The sequence below is a fragment of the Prunus avium genome, chromosome 7 (assembly GCF_965620075.1).
Source record: "Prunus avium chromosome 7, drPruAviu1.hap1.1, whole genome shotgun sequence".
NCBI classification, from domain to species: Eukaryota; Viridiplantae; Streptophyta; class Magnoliopsida; order Rosales; family Rosaceae; genus Prunus; species Prunus avium.
This window is the reverse complement of record NC_142290.1, coordinates 27,940,744-27,952,064: the sequence shown is the minus strand read 5'-3', so window position 1 is coordinate 27,952,064 and position 11,321 is coordinate 27,940,744. Positions and strand designations below refer to the sequence as shown.

General features: G+C 38.7%; 1 long non-coding RNA gene across 2 annotated transcripts; it reads right to left on the bottom strand.

Moving 5' to 3' along the window:
- Positions 1 to 222: 222 nt before the first annotated feature.
- On the bottom strand, positions 223 to 2,129 carry LOC148293277 (uncharacterized). 2 transcript variants are annotated; one of them, XR_015837162.1, is made up of 3 exons: positions 918 to 2,129; positions 550 to 754; positions 223 to 459 (listed from the first exon to the last, which is right to left on the bottom strand). It is a non-coding gene; the product is annotated as an uncharacterized LOC148293277 (long non-coding RNA). The 2 variants fall into 2 exon arrangements; XR_015837161.1 differs by having other exon boundaries at positions 223 to 754.
- Between the last annotated feature and the right edge of the window lie 9,192 nt (positions 2,130 to 11,321).

Below are 11,321 nucleotides of genomic sequence, written 5' to 3'. Positions count from 1 at the left end.
TTCCCTTAAGCAAATTAAGACTTTAAGCACTCAAACTTGAAGTTCAGAATGTCTTCTTTCCAGCCATATATCATTTGGGCCAATCCAAGGTCGGAGGAGGAAGTTAAGGCCAAAACAAATTGCTAACTCATTTTGCGCGCTGATAAAATCCATCCTGAGCATGGCTCTGTGTTTGCTAGGTAACGGACTCCAGATTTATCCAATGGGTCTGAATTTTGGATATGTTATAGTACACACCAATTGGAACAACTTTCATGAAGAATGTGGCCTCATTAGAGCTATGTAGGTTGTTTAAACAAAGCTTGCAATATGACCTACGAAACTGGGCTGGCAGGGGACTGTAGCCAAAATTGAGTTTGTCTTTAAGCTCTTCATCCATTCATCCAAATTAGGCCCTAACATGCATGGATTGCATCATTTACTATCCAAAGCCATCATTATTACCTAAAGCTCAATGAACTGAAAGATAAACACAAAAAGGATTAAAAGCACAAGTTTAACTAAAAAACATAACCAAATCATAAGCTAGAAGGGTACAAAATGATATACAATTATGAACCGATCAACATGCTTTTCCCTCGGGATGCTTTGGGCCTAGTCCTCGCTAACTCAGAAAAAGGGGCAACGAAGGCTTGATCCACCGCTCTATGGCGGTCCGAGAATCAACAAGCCCGAACGAGCCTTCCGACGGAAAAAGACCCCAACATAAATGGCGACTCTGCTAGGGACTAGGCCATTAGTCTTGTAGTGGCTCCTGAAAAATCACAAGCTTTGAAATTAGTATTCATGCAACTGCACTACAAGAAATTTTGAAGATAAGAGCATTCTCTTTGATTTTGCTTTGTTAAGTTGTTCTGAAAAAATAAAAAAAAGATGCAAGAGCATTTCTAATATTTTCTCTTATGTTGTAGACATACCTTCTCAGACAAAACATCTTGCAAAAGGCCTACAGAGGCTTAGGCAAATCCATCACAGCAAACTACACATGCAAACTCCAAATGACTTGGGGGCTTCATGCCAAGCAAAAGAGAGAGACAAGAAGCCATAAGTTGCTGTAAATTTTAGTTTTCCTCCTGGAGGGAAGCAAACTATTTGTTACTTATCTGAAGGAAAATAGGCCGTGTGTATCTCTTCCAGCAACTTGCTTCACTTCTTCCTTCTCATCTTTAATTTGCTTCTTCCAGAGATCTTCTTTGAAACTAGTTGTAAAAAAAAATATATATATAGAAGCAAGCCTCTACTCTGTTTCTCGACCCCGATTAAGCCAAAGAGAACATAACCCAACTCTGCAACCAATTGCTGACCCCAACAAGCTGACTTGGGGGCTTTATGTCAAGCAAATTCAAAGAAGGACACCATGCCATCCAAACAAGCAAACCCATCCACCCTTTTGCTATACAGTAGAAATCATCTTTTTAACTACAACAAGCCTAGACAATCACACATTATGATGACAAACAGTTTTCTATTTCCCCTTTTTGAAATAAGCCAAGTACTGCCAACTCAACAAGCCATCTACCTCTGAGTTTCCACCAGAAATCAGCACACCTAGCCTTTGTCAAAAATCAATTTTGCAATTCATTGCCAAACACTATGCCTTTTCGAGACCACAACCTCTTGGGGGGCTTACCCATGTTAAAACATGGTGCCATTCAGACTCATGCAACATGCTGAGAAGGAAATTACAACATGCCAAGCAAATCAATCAAGCCAAATTTACATAAAGAGAATCAAAAACTTGAGTAGAAGAAGGTTGAGCTCAACATTCATTCACATACTGGGGGCTTCAGCCAACATGCAAGCCGCTGACCATCGTTGTCAACCGTTGAGGCTAGCTCTGCCGTTCACCTCCCCACCATGAAACATCATCAGCAAATCTGGCCATCGCCGTAAATCACCTTCGTGGCAGGCCTCACCTCTCTAGAGCTGTGCAAACACAATGAGAAAGGGAGGAGGAACACTTGCTCAATACTCTGAGCCTCATCTCTGCGAATTGCTTCAGCAAGATAAGATTTTTTATCTTGCCTCGTTGATCTCAATATAGCATATATATTGGTTTACTGTTATAATATATTCATAAAATTTATGTTTCATTGAATTGTCTTAAGCATAGACAAAAGCACACGCATTTGGTTTGCCCAAGTCAAAAAGATTGATTGATTAGTCGTACTCTGATGCATTATATGGTGCGCCAGCATCATTTTCTTATTATTTATTGATCCACTTCTATTATTTTACTTACCACTTGCATTATTATATTGTATCATTATCTTGTTTAGTGTGTGAGTCAAATAGTCACATCACCTTTTTGACTAACACATGCTATTCTATTAGCCTACTTATGGCTATGCATTATATTATTTATATGGAGCATGCTATTATCTGCTCCATAAAGTCACCTTTGTGGATCATGCCGTGTAGAGGTTGCACAGTGCCAAAAACATATTATCGCTTGTTTTGGTTATTATTTTAATCAAGTCTTAATTATATATATCTTTTTCAGAAAAAACTTCATCTTTGCAATCCAAGCTTTATTCATTTGCACTGTTAATCTGAATTAATATATCATTCAAGCATATTGATATATCCTTCAAGTGGAGTGATCCATATTTAATATGTATTTCAATTTTGCATCTCCAGCAAACTTTCTCAGGGCCTTATTCCATGCACTATTCACTTATCTTATACTCCTTATCATTTCGTATTGATCCACCTTTGTGTTGATCATGGATGCCAACTATGCATGCTCAATACTAAAACAATACCTGCTTGGCGTGCTTATGTCAATTATCTTAGTCATTTGCAAGCTACAATGCTTATATTATTTTTGTAATCATCGTATGCTTTGGTCATGCAGAATTATATCAATCAAGTGCAAAGGACCCAAGCCTCCAAACAGCAAACAACCTGTGCTCTTTACAAGGCTAGGCCTCACATCCACATGAAACAAGACTCGTGCCTCAGTCTTATGTCTACACGAGCAAGCTGCAACCGACAGAAAGAAAAAAAAATTAAGTTAAATAAATTCTCCAAGGAGGCACTGCACCCAGCTCCTAATATCTCTTAGAGCAGCTTTGCCATGTTCCCTCAAGATTCCTTCAATACACTCTATATCAATACAATTGTCTGTGGGTCAACCCACATATGCAAGCACAACGTACCATGCAAAATTGTCAAACCAACATGCCGTTACAATAGCAAGGGGCCTCCTGTTTCAGTTGTCTCCTACTTGGATAACATATCCACCAGCATGTGTGAAGACATAGAGGCTATTTCTTTTATGCTCTCATGTATCGGATGTAGATGAGGTGGCTCAAGATAAATCGTGCCAAGAAGAAACAATCCATCTCTAAGACCATGCAACTCAAGCATTTCACTTGATACAATCATTTTAGGCAAACCAAACCAGATATCACAATATCAAGCTTTCCAAGCAATACAACCATCATAAAAAAATGGCAATGTCAGAACTTGGCAGTTCTAGCTGCTGGAGGCACAGAGAAGAAGCCATGCTATCACCATATCATGCCAAATTGTCACCATTGCAACAAAGGGATATCCTAAGTTCATCACGCCATGCAATGACCCAAACAAATACTAAGAAGACCACGCTGCAAGAGTTTTTGCAGCTCATGCCAATCAAATCTTTTTCTTATGATTATGATGCACTTTAGGAGCTGAGAAGGGAATGCATTGCAATCACCACAAGCAACAATTCCAAAACCCCAAATGAGCTTAAAAATCAGTTATTACGAAAGCCACTGTTCCAAGACCAAAATCTCCTTGAAATTCCAATTATGTCACTATGGCCTCCAAATTTGCCACCACTTGCGAGAAGTCAAGCTGTTGTAACCCAACACATTTGCTGCAGTGACAACATGCAAAGCTCAAGCTTCAATAGCCAAGCCCAAGCCTTTGGTTCCTAAAACATGCTTACAGCAGCTACAACAAACAATACCTAAGTCGCCATAAGTGATATGCTCCAGCGCCTCAAGCACTTTCTAAGCCTTGACAATTCTAATGACCAAGTTTAAGAGTCAAACCAAAAGGCCATCGGGATGTCTCAATTGCCACAATTCCATTATCAAGCATCATCAAGCCTCAAGCCTTATTCAAGAAATCCAAGCACTATGCTTTACTCAAGAAGGAAAACATCTCAGTTCATGGCAAATAGAAGGAAAATACTACGAAGGTATTGCTATGTTACTACCGGAAGAACCTAAATGCTGTCAAGATGAAGTTTCTTTTACCAAGCAATCAAAATTTTTGAAGTGATGTCAAGCTATCAAGAAAAAGAGTAAATTCACGTTGCAACGCAACAACCAAAATATGCTTGCAGTAATCAAGATTCAAGCCAACCAAAACATGGAAGATAATGATGTGCTGTACGAGATGCTCCTGGAAGATAACACAATCCCTATAGTCATGCTGTCGGAAGAGTGAAACATCATGCCACCAAATTCGAAAGAGGAGCCCCAGATCCGAGTAATGGAAGGCGGTGCAGTGGACTCCAAGACTAAGATCTAGTTCAAGCGACTTAAGGCCTCCATATTGCAATGCTTATTTGCCAACACCTATACCGCTTTCAAGCCACCGCAAACATTGTCATGCCCAAAGCCTTAAGCATCTTCCTCTATATTTTTCATCTTTTAATCTACCAAAGCCCTCATGCCAAACCAAGCTATATCTTGATTCAACTCAATCATTAGATTATCCACATCCTTATAGCAAGTCTAAGCTATACCATTCCAAGCCAAGTTACATTCTTCCAGCACCTACTCCATAAGTAAAGAATTTCCAGCACATGCTCTATTTCAAACATCCTTCAAGCCCATGCCCAATTTCAAACATCTTGAGTGTTTCAAATCCTCAAGAAGCCTTCATATCGCAAGTCAAGGTGCAAGCAACCAAAATTCACCTTCATGCTGCCAAATTCCTAGCAAATTAGTAAGAATATGACACTTCTCATGCTTTGGAGCCTCTCAATCAAGTCTGAAGAAGATGCACTAGCCAAGAATCAAACGCCGAAAAAGGATGCTTATCTTATGAAGATGAATGCTTCAACACTAGCATTTCAAGCAAATTGAAGAACTCATGCTCTTGCGACAATACCGTACAACATCACGCTCTCACAACAATATTGCTCAAGATCATGCTCTTGCAATGCCCAGATCAGCACTCAATGCCAAGAGAAAGGACATGCTAAATTCTCAAACAAAAGCAACATGCCAAGCAAAACTTATACACAAGTTTTCCAATTATTCTAATTGGAACATCCCATCTTTGAAAAATCACTAGAAATCAAGCTTACAACCAACAAATCCCAAACTCTCCAGATTAGAAGTAGACATATCAAGCTTCATTTTCCCAAAATTTCGTTGCATTTAGAGATAAGGAAGCATGTCAAACAGATTCCCAAAACATGCCATGTAGCAGAAAGTGCACAATTCCAGCAGCTTAGCCCTTTGAAATTGCACCAAAAATTCATTTTTCCTTCAAATGGCACAAGACCAGTTCCAACACAACCGTTGAGAAATCTGTTTCCATGTGTCAAAACCTCCAACTCAGATTCCAAGAGAAACATTTCGAAAGTTCAATGAACAGCCCACAAGCTCTGTGAGACATTTTCACAAACATTTGGCATGCATTACCCAAGTAAGTTTGTATGAGTCTTGTTTATCACCAAGCTAGAATCCTAAATCGAAGGCTCAACCTCAAAATTCAGTACTTAACTCTCCAATTTTGAGAAGTGCAATGGAATTCAAGCTTCAAGCATAGAAAACAAGCATGCAACAAGGCATCAACATGCTTCAGAAAAATGAAGGGAGAGAACACTACAATGGTTGGATGATCCCCAATTTTGGGTAGGTCATCAACAACATAATTTCGAGCAAATTTTGTGAAGCAAGCGCAATCATCCGAGCATCAGAAGTTAAAAACACAGGTAGAAGCCGAATCTACAGAAACTCACCAGCCATAGGTGAATACAGAAGTTGCAGACCGACTTTGAGGCATCAGCAAAATTCAAAAAATTCTACAAATTTTACAGGCTGTAGTACTCGAGCAGATGAACAACTTTCATTAAGGCAGTTTTCTGATCCGAGCTTCCGAAATATGACTTATGTACTGATGCACAGTACCTACGGGTTTGAATCTTGAAGAGAGAAGAAAAGGTTGTAAGGAGAAGAAGCCATGCGCCATCAGGCCAAATGGTCACCATTGCAGCAAAATGATGCCCCAAGTTTGTCGCACCATGATTCAATCAAATACCAAGAAGGTCATGCTACGAGCTCATGCAAATCAAATCTTTTCATGATGGCTAGGATGCACTTAAGGGCTGAGAAACCAATTCTTTACATCCACAACCACATCCAGAGATAGCAAGCACCCCCTCTCACTACTGGAACTCTTCAATTTCGAGCTCTATTCTCTCATTCCTTCCTTTTTTTATTTTCTGGCATAGCATGTAAGAGCCTGACGAATGCCGGAAATTTGGTAAAACCACCCATTCTTCCACCCTCATCTTTTCCTCTCTTGTATCTTTCAATATTCCCTCTCCCCTTACATCGAACCCCTGCTTCTCATGGGAAATCCAAGCCCTCTCTCTCTCTCTCTCTCTCTCTAATGCTAAAATGCTTAGTTGCCATGCCACAAGCTTCTCAAACCAAGCCAAGATATTCATCTGTAAGCAACTGTTGGTTTTGTTGGTGAAGGAAATCAAGGTGTTACCTGAGGCTTAACGAACCTTTTGCAGCACCCTTGGGGCCTGATTCTTGAACTCAGATACAGGGGCAACTCCACCCACTTACTCTTTACGGCAGCCCAAGCCCATCTGTAGCTGCCGGAACGAAAAAAGCCTATTCCTAAATGCCAAAACCCAAACACTCAAGCACATTCACCATGCTAAATAGCCCAAAAGCTATATTAAACCATGTCACCTTAGCCAATACCAAGCATACAAGCCAATGCCAATGCCAAGCATACATGCCAATGCCAATACCAAGCATACATGCCAATGCCAAGCGTACATGCCAATGCTAAGCACACACGCCAATGCCAAGCGCACACGCCAATGCCAAGCATACAAGCCAAAGCCAAGCGTACAAGCCAATACCATGCAAGCCCAAAATCAAGCGTACATGCAAATGCCAAGCATCCAAGCCAAATATCAAGCATACATGCCAACATCAAGCATACATGCCAATACCAAATATACACGTCAAAACCAAGCATGCAAGCCAATATCAAGCATACAAAACTAAGCAACTCTTGCAAACCACAACCATGCCAAATCAAGCATCACTAGTCACTCAAGCACATCAATCATGCAAGCTAACTTATTTTGGGTTAAAATTCAACCAAGCCTTATCTCCTATGTCATGCCGCAAAATAAGTCGATTTTTGGCAACCCCAGTAAGTAAACTCCGATATTACAGTGTCTAAGAAAGTTCTTTAAGGTGACACCCTCGGTGTCTAAGAAGATTGGGTTTTAAGCGGGACCATTGCGACCCCTCCAACCTTCCCGGAAAAGACCTGGCTGTGATTTCGAAGACTCTTAATTGGTTATCCTTGAGTTGCTTATCGTTACGTTTAAACTCAAGCTAACAGTTGCCGAAACCATGCTAGTCTTCATGCTAAGAAAAACAAAACGACTACGGCCAAGCAAGTATGCATGGATATTTCATGCATATTGAAGAACTAGCCACGCCATGCCACTGCCAATTATTTTGGGCTGAAATTGATTATTTGGCCCATCTCGCTGCCACTTCATGGCCCCAATAATCAAGGGGGCTAATGTTGAGGCCCAAAAAAGTCACGAGAAGCCCAAAGACATTTAAGGCCCGATATAAAATATAATGTTGGTCATGCATTAATCCAAGCTGTATTTTGGGAATTAATTCATTAAATAAATAATAGTGTCTATGCCATGCGAAGCCAATAATACAGTTTTCATATATCAATCACTTATCAAGCTCACATGAACCCAAGTCATGTGGTTTACGGGGCTTGCATGAGGGATTGTGGTGTGGAAGGTTACGGAGGTCCACAAGGCCCACGGAAGCTCTTGGATAATGGAGACTTTGGCTAGCTACTTGGAAGCACCAAAGTCCAAGCCCATTACTTAGAGTTCTCCAATGTGGGTAAGCAAATGAGATATTTTCCAAGCATTTCCTTTTATCCATAGGATATAGTCATTTTCCAAATACATAGCTTTACCCATTGGAAACAAGCCTTTTCCAGCACTCCCTATTACCCGTTGGAAACAAGCCTTTTCTAGCACTCCCTATTACCCACTGGAAACAAGCCATTTCCAGCGCTTCCTTTTACCCATAGGAAATAATCAGTTTATGGTACCTAGCCTCACCTGCTGGAAAATAGCATGCCCCAGCGCTCCCTTTTACCCATTGGAAATAGGCTGGTTCCAGCACCTCTCTTTGCCTATTGGAAACCAAAGAGAGCCTTCCCCCTCTATAAATTGGGAGGCATTTGCCCAGCCAAAACCAACCTCTCTTGGTTGTTGCAAGCTTCTCAACAACCATGAGAACTCATCTTCTTTTATCTTTTTGGCTGCTGCAAGCAATCCAGCAGCCATCCCAGCCATTAACCTCCATCTTTTGACTGCTGCAAGCATCCCAGCAGCTGTCAACCAACATCTCTTGGTTGCTCAAGCCCCCAGCAACCATCGAACCACTTCCCTTTCTCCCTTTGGCTGCTGCAAGCGTTCCAGCAGCCATCCTAGCCATTCCTCAACCATCACAACCAAGATTTTCCTTCCTCATCATACCCTTCCAAGCTATAAATACCATAGCCTTCAAGCCTCAAGCTTTTCCTCCCATCCTCATCTTGAAACTCTTAAATCCCCATAGCCATAGCCACAAATAACAAATCATCAATACCCCAAACTCAAGCATATCCAACACCAAGCCAAGCACATGCATTCTCATTTGCTAAACTTGTGAATCTTTAGCTCCCACACTCCAAGCTCTCATGCCAAGCTAATATAATCTCAGATTTACATTAGCAAGTCATCTTCAACTTTTCGTTAAGCTGACGGAAACGTCAACATCAAACACGGAGCAGCTGGAAGAAGAACAGAGTACTCCCCTGGGACATGCTTTTCCCTCGGGATGCTTTGGGCCTAGTCCTCGCTAACTCAGAAAAAGGGGCAACGAAGGCTTGATCCACCGTTCTATGGCAGTCCGAGAATCAACAATCCCGAACGAGCCTTCCAACGGACAAAGACCCCAACAAGCTTAAAAGTGAGAATCAAAATCAAGCTGAACTTGGAAAATAATTAAGAGGTCATGCCCCTCTGTATTGTAGGAAAAATTACAAAATGAGAGGAAAATAAAGAAGGGTATGAGATATAGAAAGTGGGTTTTGAACCAAAAAAAGAAAGATATAGAAAGTGGGTGAGTAAAGGAAGGATAAATCCTAGGGGAAAAATATTAAAACGAAAACTATCACAAAGTCACATGATTAATTTAGGGGTGGAGGAAGAAAAATCACATGAGTCACGATATATATATATATATATGGATACCTTTTCTTTCTTGGCAAGATAAATGATAAGTAGATCAAAATGATGTAAAAGCATCTCCAACAACCTCTTCAACAGTTTTGAAATACTAAAATAGGTGAGCCATATCATCAAAACTCCCTTCAACAGTCTTGTCAAACTCTATCATTAAAGCTGCAATCTCTTTCTCTCTCTTTAAGCCTAATAAGTTGACATTGGCTCTTCAAAATATTTAAACATAAAACCTACCTTGAAAATGTTAAAAACATGCATTTTTTCTTTTCAAATGATAACTACATGGACATTTTTCACATGTTTTCGTTCTTTTTCATAACATTACATTAATTGAATTGAAGAGTCTGTTGGGGCAGAAATTATTAAAGTATCAAACAAAGCTTTTCAAATTGCCACATAAGTCAACAAACTTCAATTTGAAAATTTTGATTTGCTACTACTGTTGGAGATGCTCTAATCTTATATTTGACTTTTCAAATGAATTCGAGTTGGATTAAAAGTAATACAATCCTTTACTTTATAAAGACAAATTGGATAACTTAAAACAAAATCAAGAGGTTTGTAGTTCATGCGATAAAAAACATTCAGCTATGCAATCGTGGTTTTGTCTTAAAATTCCCATCTCCATTATCATTTGTATAAAAAAAAAAAACTTAATCTAGAAAAACTAAAACTACGTACTTGAGCTTAAGCCTGAAACACGACCTAAAAATATTGAAGTACCTTTGACACAAGCCTTAAACGTACGACCTTAAACTCCATCTTAAACTCGTGATCTTAAATCTGAGACTTGCTATGCATGAACCCTCGATACCAAACAAAAAATAACATTATATAACCAATGTAGCTTTTTAGTAGCATGTTAAAATTATATTAATAATTCACTATGAGATTGCATATTTATTTATTTTGATACAAGAGATATTGAGGAAGGGGGAATTGAACCTATGACCTCGATTGCAATTTGCATGAGTAAATGATTAAGCTACTTACGCAATTTTAGATTTGTGTGTACTCCATTTGTTTCAAATAATTTTGTTCTTTTATAAGTTTTACTAGCCTCTCCGCACGCGCTTCCGCGCCTGCGAGATGCTTTTTAAAAAATTAAATTAAATTTATTCTAGAATTAAAAAAGATAATGGATAGTTGTGTTCCATAAAAATAGACTCATTATCTGATTTTTCTTTTAATTTTAATTTTTTTAAATATGAAAAAGGTGTGAATTTACCATATTATCCTCATTTAATTAATAATTTTAATTCTTAATATTTGGATTAACCAAGGGCATTTTCTGGTATTTTGAATGTTTCACTATTCTCTTCATTTTGCTTTATATATTTACTAGCCTCTCCGCAAGCGCTTCCGCGCCTGCGAGAGGCTTTTTTTAAAAAAATTAAAATTTATTTTAGAATTAAAAAAGATAATGGGTAGTTGTGTTCCATAAAAATAGGCCATTATCTGATTTTTCTTTTAATTTTAATTTTTTTTAAATATGAAAAAGTGTGAATTTACCATATTATCCTCATTTAATTAATAATTTCAATTCTTAATGTTTGCATTAACCAAGGGCATTTTCTGGTATTTTGAATGTTTCACCATTCTCTGCCTTTTGCTTTATATATATAGATAAATTTTATAATGTTTTTGGAACTAGATTAGAATATAAATCACAATAACGATTTATGGATTTGTATTTTATTATCAAAATCATTAAAATTGAGAATTAAGATAATTCAAATAATTCCTTGCACACAAAAAAGAAAAATCCTTATTAAGAAAAAACAAA